Here is an 11,790-nt window from a genome sequence, read left to right as displayed (position 1 = left end):
AGATTGGTGTAAGGGCAACCGATGTCTCAAAGGTATTAGCCCTTGTAATGTTCCTCCCCTGGCACCACCTGTCAGGCTCCCACCCGTGGCTACCACCAGGGAGAAACGTAGTTTTTATTTTTCTTTAGCTCACCCTACCACAGATCTCACAAGATCCCACTGCTAGGCAGCACCACCAGCCACTCCCTGTTTCACAATATTGCCTTAGGACTTTGCCTTAGTCCCCTTCCGACTTATTGCTACTCTGTGCCTGGGAGCACTTGCAGGCCACAACCCCCCTGTATCTTTGTCTATAAAGCATACAGCCCTGGGTTGCCCTGGATACTTGATGATACACTATCTCTTCACCACTGCCACCATTTGATACTGTTTCCCTCCAGCCTTGGTAATTACCCTGCCCTCCCTTCTGGTCTGTGAATCCCCCCAGCCAAGGATCAGGCTTTTAGTAAACCAATAAAAGTATTTATTTGATAACACCAGGAAATAACAAGATTACTTTAGGAATGTTCAGCAAGCGTATGGTTTCATTTAGTGTGACTCTTTATGTTTCCAGTCTTATATATTCTGCCTAAATACCAGCCAAATGTAATCCAACCCACAACCAACTCCAATCCACACTCCACAACCAACCGCCCACAACTCCTCAAAACAGAACCCTGAACCAACTGTCATCCTCTCATTTATACCTTCAGCCATCCAAACACTCAGCCAATCACCATACAGCATTCTCCAGCATTCTAACCCATGTACTCCCCCCTCTAACTCAATCCACTTACCATATATACCCTAATAAACCTGCACTTACCATATTTACAGTCATAAAAATACAGGGGCACCACAGCCCTCTTCAGGCATTCTACATCAGGATTAAATAAATCCATGAGGGAGGGCAGTGGGATAAGTGTACTAGCTTGGTCCTATCACCATTCCTGTCACCCATCACAAGTTGCAGGGTGAACATCTAAGCAGGGACCCTAATGTACTATTGGCATCATGTGATTATCTGACCCTAGAGGAAAAAGGTTGGTAAATGGGATTATTGATAAAGCGATAGTCTGGTGGTACCTTAAAACCACATTTATTATGGGATAAGCTTTCATGGACTTCAGTCCATCAGATTCATGAAGTATTATCTGAGTTGCAGATATATATTAGTAGCAATAGGGATGTGAATGGTCCAGAGATTTGCCTTTTACTAGTATATGTGCATTTTTTTAAAGTTCTGATCTATTTCTGAGTCACACTCTGTGCTATCTCCACTTTGATCTGTGCTCTGGGTTCCTATATCCTCTGAATAAAATGAAGTTCTGTGTTCCCCATTTACTATAATGGGTTATATAAAAGAGGCTATAACTTTTTTCTCTTTTTGACAAAGTGGACAATATTTACAGGCACAAGAGTCCCTCCAGAATGGATTAAGCCTTCCAAATTTTAGGCAGATACATCCAGAGGTTTTCATTCAGGACACCTTTGAATTCTGATTTTTTTTAAATCCCTCCCACAGAGTCTTTGGAATAGAAGTCTCTCCACTGACTTGCATAAGGGAAGGCATAGATCCACATAACAAACATACGGTTTTTAATCTCTCCTCCAAATCACTATGATTGTGATTAAAAGCTAGACCTGTTCATCAAAGTGAAAGGTTCCCTCCCAATCTCTTCACCCCCTCCACTCTCAAGCTCTGGCTGTTTCCCTAGTCAGCTTGGTTTTGTTTCTCGGGGTAGGGATATGACTGTGCGTTCTTTGGAGAGCTGAAGCCACAAACCTATTTGGAATCTTATGGAGTCCCTAATCCATTGTAAGATGACTTGTTAATGGCACATTCTGACACAGAAAAGTGATTATCTTCCCTTGTAATTTGGGGGTCCTACACAGCTAATACACACTCCTAAAATAGAGATCCACAGTTGGGCTGGAGGTCAGAAGGAAATGAAATGCAGAAAAGTACAGATAGTAGTACTTACATTATTAACATTGTCCATTAACAAAAAACAGTTGCACTGATAACACAGACACCTTGGTGTTGGTATACCACTTAACACATGTAATGTGATAAAAATCCATTGTGCCAATTAAATCCACACCTAATAGTACTGAAACTCTTGATGGCAACCCACCTGTCAATCACATGACATCATTTTGACACCCCATGATTGACAAGAGGTTTGTCCCACCCACCTCTCAAAATCCCTTGCGAAGGGTTCCCAAGAACACAGTGCACAGGACATTTCCAGCCCTGAACGTAGGGCTAGCAAAGCGCTGGGCAAGAGGAAGTGAAAGAAGCATGCATTGCACAGGCATAGCTCATTGAGGGAGAAGTCCTGCTCAGAGCTATTGTCTGCATAAAGCAGGCTTGGCTGCTCATTGGCTCCGAGAGGGACTTCTCCATCAAGCAGCGATGCAGAAAAAAATTGGGTCTGCTTGCTTTCATTGTACATGCCTCTTTCCAGGCAAAAGGCACATGCAGCAAAAACAAGCAGACACAATCTCCTTCCCATGCTTTCTTTGGCTGAACAGGTACGCAGGAGGGTAAAGGCACTCGCAGCCAAACTGTGCAGGATTTAACCCATTTGCTAGCTGACTAAATCCTGCTGCTTTGGCTGCTGGTGCCTGTTCCCTGCTCACTCACAACCGTGCAGAATTTAACCGCATCCTTCCACTGACATAACAAGTGACCATCAGCTGATTGACAGGTGAACATGGTTTGGGTAAATGGCCTCATGGGCCAAATTGAACCCCCTGGCAAGTCAAGATTGGCCCATAGGCTGGAGGCTCCCCACTCCTGATTTACTGGATTCTTAGGAGCACTTAACATATAGCAACATAAGGCAAGTGGCTCAATCAGGCCCTCCCTTAGCATGTGCGGGGCCCAGGGCAAAAGCATAGTTGCCCCCCCCACATTTGCTCCGGGTCACCATCTTGGTCTTGGCCGAGTTGCCATAGGTGCGCAGGCACCAGTCCCAGAACTGCCGGCCCAGCTCGTTGTCCCCGGGGCAGCTACCGCTCGCTGACTGCAGCAGGAGCAGCGGTGGCAGTGGCTTTGGCATGGCGGGCAGGCGGGCAGGCGATCAAGCCCCTGTCCCAGGAGGAGAGAAAGAGAGTGAACGAGAGCTGCGCTCTGCCTGGCGTGGTGAAGGCGAGCAGGTAGGGAGGGAGGAGCCGGCTGGTGAGCAGATCGCCAAGCGCAGGGGGGGCCCAAAGCACAAGGCCCGGGGCAACTGCCCCACTTCCCAGTGCCTAGGGTCGGCTCTGGGCTCAATAGTTCATAGGGATTACCTAAGGAAATCAATATATTTAATCTAAGAAAACCTAGTGGCGGGCTTCAGACGTAATTCAAAACATGGCTAAGTGTGAACATGTAAGTGTACAGGTACTCAAAGTAAAAAGTGTGGCCACTTTTCCTCTGATCTTCCTGCTGCTGCACTAGCCGAAGTTAAGCCATGGTTTGGTTTAGTGTTACATCCAAAACATGGCTTATTGTTTGACTCCTTCAAAAGAAACCATCAGGGCGGGTGTCAGGCATGAGGGGGCCCTTGGGCACCAACACATCCCATGCAGCCAGTGCAGGCTTAAATAGGCCCAGCCGCCTCACCTCCCGTGTCATCATGGCAGTGTGCTAGTGCACTAGATGAGCATGCCTCCACATGTGCTCATGTCAAAACATGGGAAGCAAGGTGGCCAGGCCTATTTAAGCCTGCGCCGGCTGCATGACGGGGGGGGGGGGTTGTCTGGCAGAGTGGAGCTTCACAATCTGTGCCAATGTCAGGTCATAGGGCATGATTTGCAGCCTGGGGCTGACGTGTGCCGCATATCACACCCTGCAACTAGATGCTGGAGTGGATCTCAAAGCAGGAGCTCCACCCTTCCAGGGGCCCTTCTGAGCCCTAGGGGTCCTCAGGCCCGTGCCCTACCTGCCGCCCACTGCAAACCACAAGTGGTAAGCCAAGAACAAACCATGGCTACAGCTCATGACTTCTCTGACACAAGACAAACCACAACCCTGGATTCAGACATAATGCTAAGCTGAAACATCTCTTCATTCTGGGTAGCATAGCAGCAGAGCCAGGGGAGGAGCAAAGTGGTTGCAAGTTTTCCTCTTAATAACCACATGCTCACTCTTTCACACTTAGCCATGGTATAGCTTAGAGTTATGTGCAAACTGGGCCAGTCTCTTATTTTAGGCTGCAATCCTATACACACTTACCTGGGAGTAAGTACTATTGAGCTCGGTGGGACTTGCTTATGAGTAGTCATGCACAGGATGGCCCTGTCGGACACTGTTTTTCACTGCCTAGCAAAGACCGCCTTGGCAGTCATTAAAAGATAGCCTCTGAAACTTCACACATCTGCTGTCTGTCAAGTTTAACAAGATAGGTTGGTATTTTCAGCATAATTTGCTTTATATTGCAGTATTCTGTCTAGTGTTTAAAATACATTTAGAGAAGGACATTTTCATTCATCCCTTCAGCATTTCAAAATGGTAAAAAAGAAAGAGATCGAAATTTGAATTTATAAATTAGTTTGACCTGAGTCATGCTGTGCTACAGCATGCGGCTTCTATGCATGGTGGGGTGTGGTAATTAAAAGCATCAGTTTGTAAAGTGCCTACGGCCTCCATAAACCCAAATCAACAGCATCAGAGGGTAGACGGTTGCATGTAGGCATGGAAGAACTCAGGATTGAATCCTTGCTTATCAGTGAAGTTCTGGGTGAATGAGTGAGACTCACATAGTATCCTACCTCATGAAGTTGCTTTGAAGAGGTAATATCGTAACCTACCCTGGGTCCTTAAGGATGTGGTGGGGAAGAAATTTAAATATGTTAATGGAAAAGCATGGAGTCGGTTAGCAGCCCTGGAGGCCAAGCTAATTCAGAAAAAATGTAAGGTGGCCATTTTGTATCCAGTTATGTGGTGAAATAATATTCTGCTGCTTTGTTCGAACTGCTGTTCTTGGTTTTATCAAGCCTGTAAGAAATGAGATCTCTGGTTGGGCGTACTGAAGTGCCTCTCAAAAATAGCCATGCCACACCTAGAAGAGTAAGCATGTCAAGAATGTTGTCGTTTACTACGTTCAGCTTAGAGAACAAAGCACACTTGTGTGTATGTGTGTATATATGCATATGAGGATGGATGGATGGATGGATGGATGGATGGATGGATGGATGGATGGATGGATGGATGGATGGATGGATGGATGGATGGATGGGGGGTGGGGGGAGAGAGGGGGGCCCATAAATAACATGTTTTCTTTATAATCTTCAGGCTCCTCAGGTCAGCAGCTGCTGCTTGTGGTGGGGGCCAAGGAGCACTTTCTTTTAAAAAAATTAGCATATGTCATAGCACAGGAAGGGAAACATTGGCAAGAAAGGGTCTAGGCTTGTTTCCAAGCTGGGTGAAAGCCAAAGAAGATTCCAGGCAGACAATAACCACCTGTTATAACACAGGAGGATACAGATCGGGGCAGAGAGAAGCTTAAAAGATGAAATAAAAAAGAGGTGACCTTATGGATCATTTTACTAAATATAATGCATATAAATATAAAAACCTAGTTTCATAGATCTATAGGCTGGGGCATTGCATATTGGATAAATTAAGGTGACAGGCAGTCACTGAGGATAGGAACCGATCTTGGCTCCCATATGCTGCCCATCCATTGCTAAAGTAACTGCTTCTGTGTGTGTTTGCATGTGGCGGGAAATGGCAGTGAACTGTGTTGCCTCTGCATGATGGGGAAAAAAATAGTGTGTGGCCATGTTATGCGGTCATATTAGGGTGTGAAGTGTGTGAATTCAGGGCCCATGGGTGGCACCATGCTGAGGGCCCCCTGAAGTCTGGCACTAGCCCTGGCTTTCAGGAACAATCCTAAGTTCCCAGGGAGGGCATTTGCAATGCTGTAGGATGACATGGATCTTCCTTTCCACAGCTTATAAGGAGGGCATGTAATTGGAGGGCTCATTCTTATAGTGGTGGAAAGCTCCAGCACCATCTCTCCTCCACCACTGGTGCTTTGACGGCAGTAGCAGGGAAGAAAGAGAAGTTTGTTGGGGATCTTGAGCTGAATTAGGAGAAGCCTTGGCTCCAAAGCCCTTCTGTTCCCCTGATACTGGTTGCAAAATTACATCAGTCCTGGAGCTGGCATAGTGAATTCCCCACCCCCCACCCCCATTGTGGTCAATGGTAAGGAACTGAAGAAAAAACTCAATTGCAGGAAGGAGGAGGAAGCAGAGGAAGCAGCAGCAGCTTCCCTCATCATCATCTTCTGTCTTGCCAGAATAAGCTCAGCAGAACTTAGGAAGTGGTGGTTCCTCTGCCACAGGCTCTCTCCTTCCTGACCTCCAAAAGAGTGATCGGCCCCTCAATTAATAAATTAATTGTTTCTTATCGGTCAAAACAGCATTTCCAAAGCAAGCAGCATGTTTGCTTTGTTTATTTTTCAGATGATGCACATGTGTATCAAGCTGGGTTGGATCCAGACTTAGTAATACTGAGAGGTGCTGACAGATGGATAAAAAGGGTCAATTTCTACTGGGCCTAGAGCCCCCAGACTGTTAGAAACTTACTTTTAAAAAAAAGAAAGCTAAGTGCTCTGCATCAAAAGATATACACCCAAATGTCAGCCACCACCCCTCCCCGACATCTTCTGTTACATGAGCTAGCCAATCTCCCCCGTTTCAAGTTTTTAACCAAATGAAGTCAGAGTTGTGATTGATAAGGGATTTGTTGAACTCCAGGCAATAGCTAGAAACCCTTGCAAGTCCTGAAAATAGCTGCCTTTTCCTGCTTGTCTCTGCATATTGGTTAATGGTGTGCTTCTGCACATTACATGAGTTGAGTGAATTTAGTTTTCAGCAACAGCACATGTACCTGCCCACTCACTTTTCTGTGTGTGTGCACATCCAGCATGAGGTCCAGAACAGATGATCACAGCAGGATCTTGGTAGGCATGCACAGTAAACAATTTCAATGATAATGATAATAAAAGTGTAAATGCAGGGTTTTTAATTACTTGTAGAAAATAGCACATTATACACTTTATCTATCAAATCATTTTTGAACAAAAATAAAAAGTACACATGCTCATGGTACCATTAGAGTGTGTTACTGTTTCCTAAATATAAGGAGCCAAACAAGTTTAAGTTTTCCTGGGCAGCTGAACAGGGCAGTTTATTTGTCCAATCCACAGCCTGTTTTGAAAACCTTCCCAATATGAAGTTTTAATCCTATATTCAGTTTTCTAGGAGTAAAGCTGCAATGCTAATCCCATGTACCTGGGAGTAAATCCCACTGAACTCAATAGGACCAGAAGAGAAAGTCAGCCAAGTGCAGGTGTTCTTGCAACACTATAATGGGAAAAACCACAAGATGGAATTCTCCTCCCTGCACAACTTTTAAAGATACAGAAGACCTCTTGGTTGCCAGGGAAGGGAAGGCAGAATTCCACCTTGTGGTTTTTCCTGTTACAGAGTTGCAAGAAAACCTGCACTTGGCTGACTTTCTCTTCTCCTAAAGATACAGGATCAGTCTCAGGTCATGAACCTGACAACCCTATTGAAGAACCTTTGTTGCAAGAACACCTGCACTTGGCTGACTTTCTCTTCTCCTAACAATACAGGATCACTCTCAGGCCCTGAACCTGGCAACCCTACCAGGGAAGCAATAATGATGATAGGATAATCCTATCCACACTTCTTTGGGAGAAAGTTCCATTGATCCCATTGGGGCTTCCTTCCAAGCAAACATTCACAGCATCAGGCACCAGTGCTCTGGCACACATGGAGTATTTTTTTAAAGCTGAAATACTGGAGTATGTGTAGTTTAGAGAAAAGACTGAGATGGTTAAGGGGGTGGAGGATATGATTACAGATACAGCTATAACAGGTTCAGGCTGCATATTTTTGCAACCCTGTTGCTCTAGATTGTCTTGATAATCCTATCAAGAAACATTTTCTAACCATGGGATAAATTGTCATAGAGCAACTTCTCTGAAAGTTTCTAAAGAAGAGAATGGAGGAGGTTCTGCAGCTTGTAGCCATGCCATGCACAAAAATCTATACATCGAATAAGTCTGAATGAATGCTACAGAGGGCTCCTTAAGCAGGGAATTCTGAGGGTTTTACACCACCACCTCTGCTCCCTATGTTCACACATTGATAATACAATCCTGTACATGTCTACTGAGAAGGAAGTCTCACTGTATTCAGTGGGGTTTATTCCCAGGTAAGTGGCTACAGTAGGGCCCCGCTTATACGGCAGGTTCCGTTCCAGACCCCTGCCATAAAGCGGAAATCGCCGTAAGGCAGAACCCCATTGACTTTAATGGGGCGCATTGTGCGAAGATGACGCAAAAATACCACAAAATGCCACAAAAGCTGCAAAAGCGGCTTTTAAAGAGGGGAAGAAAGCCGCCGCATTAGCGGAACGCCGGGAAGCAAAGCCCTACTGTATAGGACTGCAGCCTTAGAGTCAGATTAATTTACACAGTTGCTAGAACTGGGTGTAAAATTGTGGTTTGTTCTTTATATGTGATAAAAAATGAGGAATAATCACATTTAATCTGAAATATATAGGATAGGGTGATTGTCCTTTTGCTGTCTCTTAATGCCACAAGGTTATATTCTGCAGCAAAATATAAATACTTAAACCCAAACATCTTATAAATTCAGAAAATAATGTAACATAAATCATATAAGTAAAAATACACACAATAAATTTTAAAGTAACAAACTATCTCCATCATTTTGCTTCAGTGTTATTTTTGTATCTAATACATGTGTCCATTTCTGTGTAATACACATTTCTAATTTACAATGTCTGCCATGTTATCCTGTATTTCCATTGGTCAGAACTTAAGCCCATTGATTTCAGTGGGTCTACTCCACGTATAGTTTAGCAGGATATCAGCCATATCTGCTCTTTGGATTTGTGACCTTCTTCCAAGGACATCAAAAAAATGTTCTAGACAGGTTTGAATTGACTTGCTAGAAATTGTCTTTCTTTTTGTAACGTGTAACAAACAGTGGTCTATTATTGTTTTACAGCTTCTTAAAAATATAGTGTTGTTTTAATTGGTTATGTTACAACATGCAGTCCGGTTAAACATGCCTAAACTCATTGATCTCATAGGACTTGGCTGATATATTAAGTTCTGAACCAACAGATTTATCTGATTGCACAAAAGCAAAAAAATATAAATAAGGAATTTAGAAATGAGTGGCCCCCGTATTTAACGTTGGACCTTCCAATAAAACCTCTGTTACCATGTTTATGAAAGAAGCTACATTTCAAAGCCACTGCTGCTGAACTCATCATGTTCACAATGTGTTGTTGCACGTGGGGGGAGGTGGGGGCTCTATGTGCTAGTTCTCGTGCGCTCACATGCCCGGCATAAACAGGAGAGAGCCCGGGCGAACTTTTTAGAACTCCGGAGTAGCAGACCTTTAAAAGAATCGCCGGGCTCTGGCCACGCTTCCAGCCAATGGAGGCCGGGAGAATGCTGAATATGGAAATATGGGGGCGGGATCTGCGCCCCAGACGAAATTAGGCGGCCAAGCCACTGTGAAAGCCTCTTCTACTTAAAGGGCCTTGGAGTAGGATACATGCCCCCTCCCCCCCGGAGGAAACAACATATGTTAAAGAATGACAGCTCCTTGTTTTGAGTCCTTTGTCTGCAATTGTGTCACACTGCCGGCGCTGCAGTGCAGGGCACTGCAAAGAAAACGAGTCTTTCTCTGGCGTTTCTCCTAGTCTTCTTCGAAAAATGGTCTCTTAACGCGCCATCCCCCCCCCAAAAAAAAACCCACCAAAACACAAACGCAACGCCCTTTCCTATCCGGCTGGTATACTACAATAACCCAACCCTGGCAAGGGGTGCGGAATAATAAAGCATAAAAATAAAAACCGTAGGAAAAAGTAACCCACGCCTTTCTGTGGGATAGCCTTTAGCGGGGGAGAGGTTTACATTTCTCCAAGCAAGTAGCCGGAGCCCGCCCGGGCGCCCGCAGTACTGAAGGAGAAGCAGAGAAGTTGGTTCAACCCCTCACCCCCCACCCCGGTATGGCTTTCGAGTTCGTTCACATGGCAGTCACGTCCGCCGCTGGGAGCGACGCTGGGACTTCATAGACGTCAAAACGGCCTTATGAATATTGATGCGGAGGCTAGGCTGCTTTCGTAAAGCAGCAGAAGGAAGCAAGATGGCTGCCCTTTAGGATTGGGTAGAAGGAGAGCAGATTGCTTTGGCTGGATTCTGCGAGGCTGAGGGGACTGCTGGAAAGAGGTCAGAGGCGCACTGCTCGCTCGCTCGCTCTCCTTCTTCCTCTCTCTTTCTTCCCTCCCCCTTGGCTTTTCCAAGGTCTCTTCTTTCTTCCTCCCTCCTTTCAGTAGCCCGTTGGGCTCTTTGGTACGACTTTTATTTAGAAACACACAACTCTCTCGGCAGTTCTAAGTGGAAAGAAGGAAGAAAATTACAGCAGCTTCGCCAACATGGCTGACAAATTGAAATTTTGAAACAAAAATGCTTTGCTGGTTCCTTCCCCCCCTTTTCCCCCTTTCTTTCCTGTGTGCGTCTAGCCTTCGCCTTGCGAACTTTGCTTTTTCGCTACGCTCCGTAACTCGGGTTGGGTGGGTGATTTTTTTGTTTTGTTCTGTTGTGTTTGACAGAGAAGTCGGTCTTTGGGGGGGTAATTCTTTATTCAATTGCACTTTCTCCTCTTCTCTGCCCCCCCCCGCAGCCGCCCTTTAAATATGTGTTCTCTTTTACACACGTGCTGAGTTCTTAATCTCGTCGGCTTTATTCTGAAAAGAGGCTCCCCAAGTGGGCTGGGGAAAGCAAGTTGGGGAATTGGTTTTTTTGGGGGGAGGAATCAAATCAATGGTTGGGTTGGTTGAGCAAAACTTTAAGAGTCTATCCTTTTTTTAAAAAAAAGTGGAAGAGGGTTTGTGATCTCTTGGCAAGAGCAAACTCTTGAGTGCTGCCTTGCATAGATGGCACGGACTTTCTGTCTGGCCCAGCGGGTAGAGGTGTGTGTATTATATGTGAGACCGAGAGATTTTTATGTGTGAAAGCGTTTTCTGGCTTTGTGCTTTTCATGAATCAGCTCTCATTTGGATTGCCTGTGAGTGACAAGCAGACACAAAGGCACGCGCAGTCCGGGGGGGGGGAAGGAGGAGGATTGTAGAGTTTTAAGGACTACAAGGTCAGGGGCGCTTAAGGAAACTGAAGCCCCATCCTAGGGGAGGAAAAGGGAATTGGAGAGAAGATTTGCATCCTGGCTTTCTTTATCTTTGCAACTGTCAGCATTATCATTTTATTGCCATCGTAATTGCTACATCCCATGATAAGAGCCAGTTACTCAATGTGGGTTGTGGGTGGTGGGGGCGGAAAGCTTCTTTATGGCCTTTTAAAATAATTACCATTTAACAAGCTCAAGGATGCTAAACCAAAATCTACCAGGAATGTGCCAGTCAGATGCAAAACATTGTGCCCTATTGGCATATTTTATTTTATTTAGCATTCAACATAATTTCGATCACTCCCATTGGTGATATTTTAAACCCATAATGGAAGCTTTTATGTATAATTTTTTCTTTGCCAACTTCGCAAGCTTTCTCCAACACTACTTGGAGAATGTTAATAAAATTTGCCTTTAGAAACTGATTGTGGTGGGGATGGAGGGATGTGATCTTAGCAGCCTTTCACTGAAACATTCACTCTAATGATCTCATTTTGAAATAGATGGATGTATATATAGATAGATTTCCCATCATGGTGAGTATGCAAATACAAAACCTAA

The 11,790-nt window shown here is 44.9% G+C and overlaps 1 protein-coding gene across 1 annotated transcript in view; it reads left to right on the top strand.

Annotated features, from left to right (window-relative positions):
* The first annotated feature begins 9,528 nt into the window (after positions 1 to 9,528).
* TET2 (tet methylcytosine dioxygenase 2) overlaps positions 9,529 to 11,790 on the top strand; it is a 107,980-nt gene continuing 105,718 nt past the window's right edge. The window contains exon 1 of the mRNA XM_061585490.1: positions 9,529 to 10,274. The gene's annotated coding sequence lies outside the window, so the exon portion shown is untranslated. The remainder of the gene's footprint in view (positions 10,275 to 11,790) is intronic.

Source organism: Rhineura floridana, chromosome 9 (assembly GCF_030035675.1).
Source record: "Rhineura floridana isolate rRhiFlo1 chromosome 9, rRhiFlo1.hap2, whole genome shotgun sequence".
NCBI classification, from domain to species: domain Eukaryota; kingdom Metazoa; phylum Chordata; class Lepidosauria; order Squamata; family Rhineuridae; genus Rhineura; species Rhineura floridana.
Note: the sequence above shows the minus strand (reverse complement) of the source record. Positions and strands in the feature narration are given on the sequence as shown.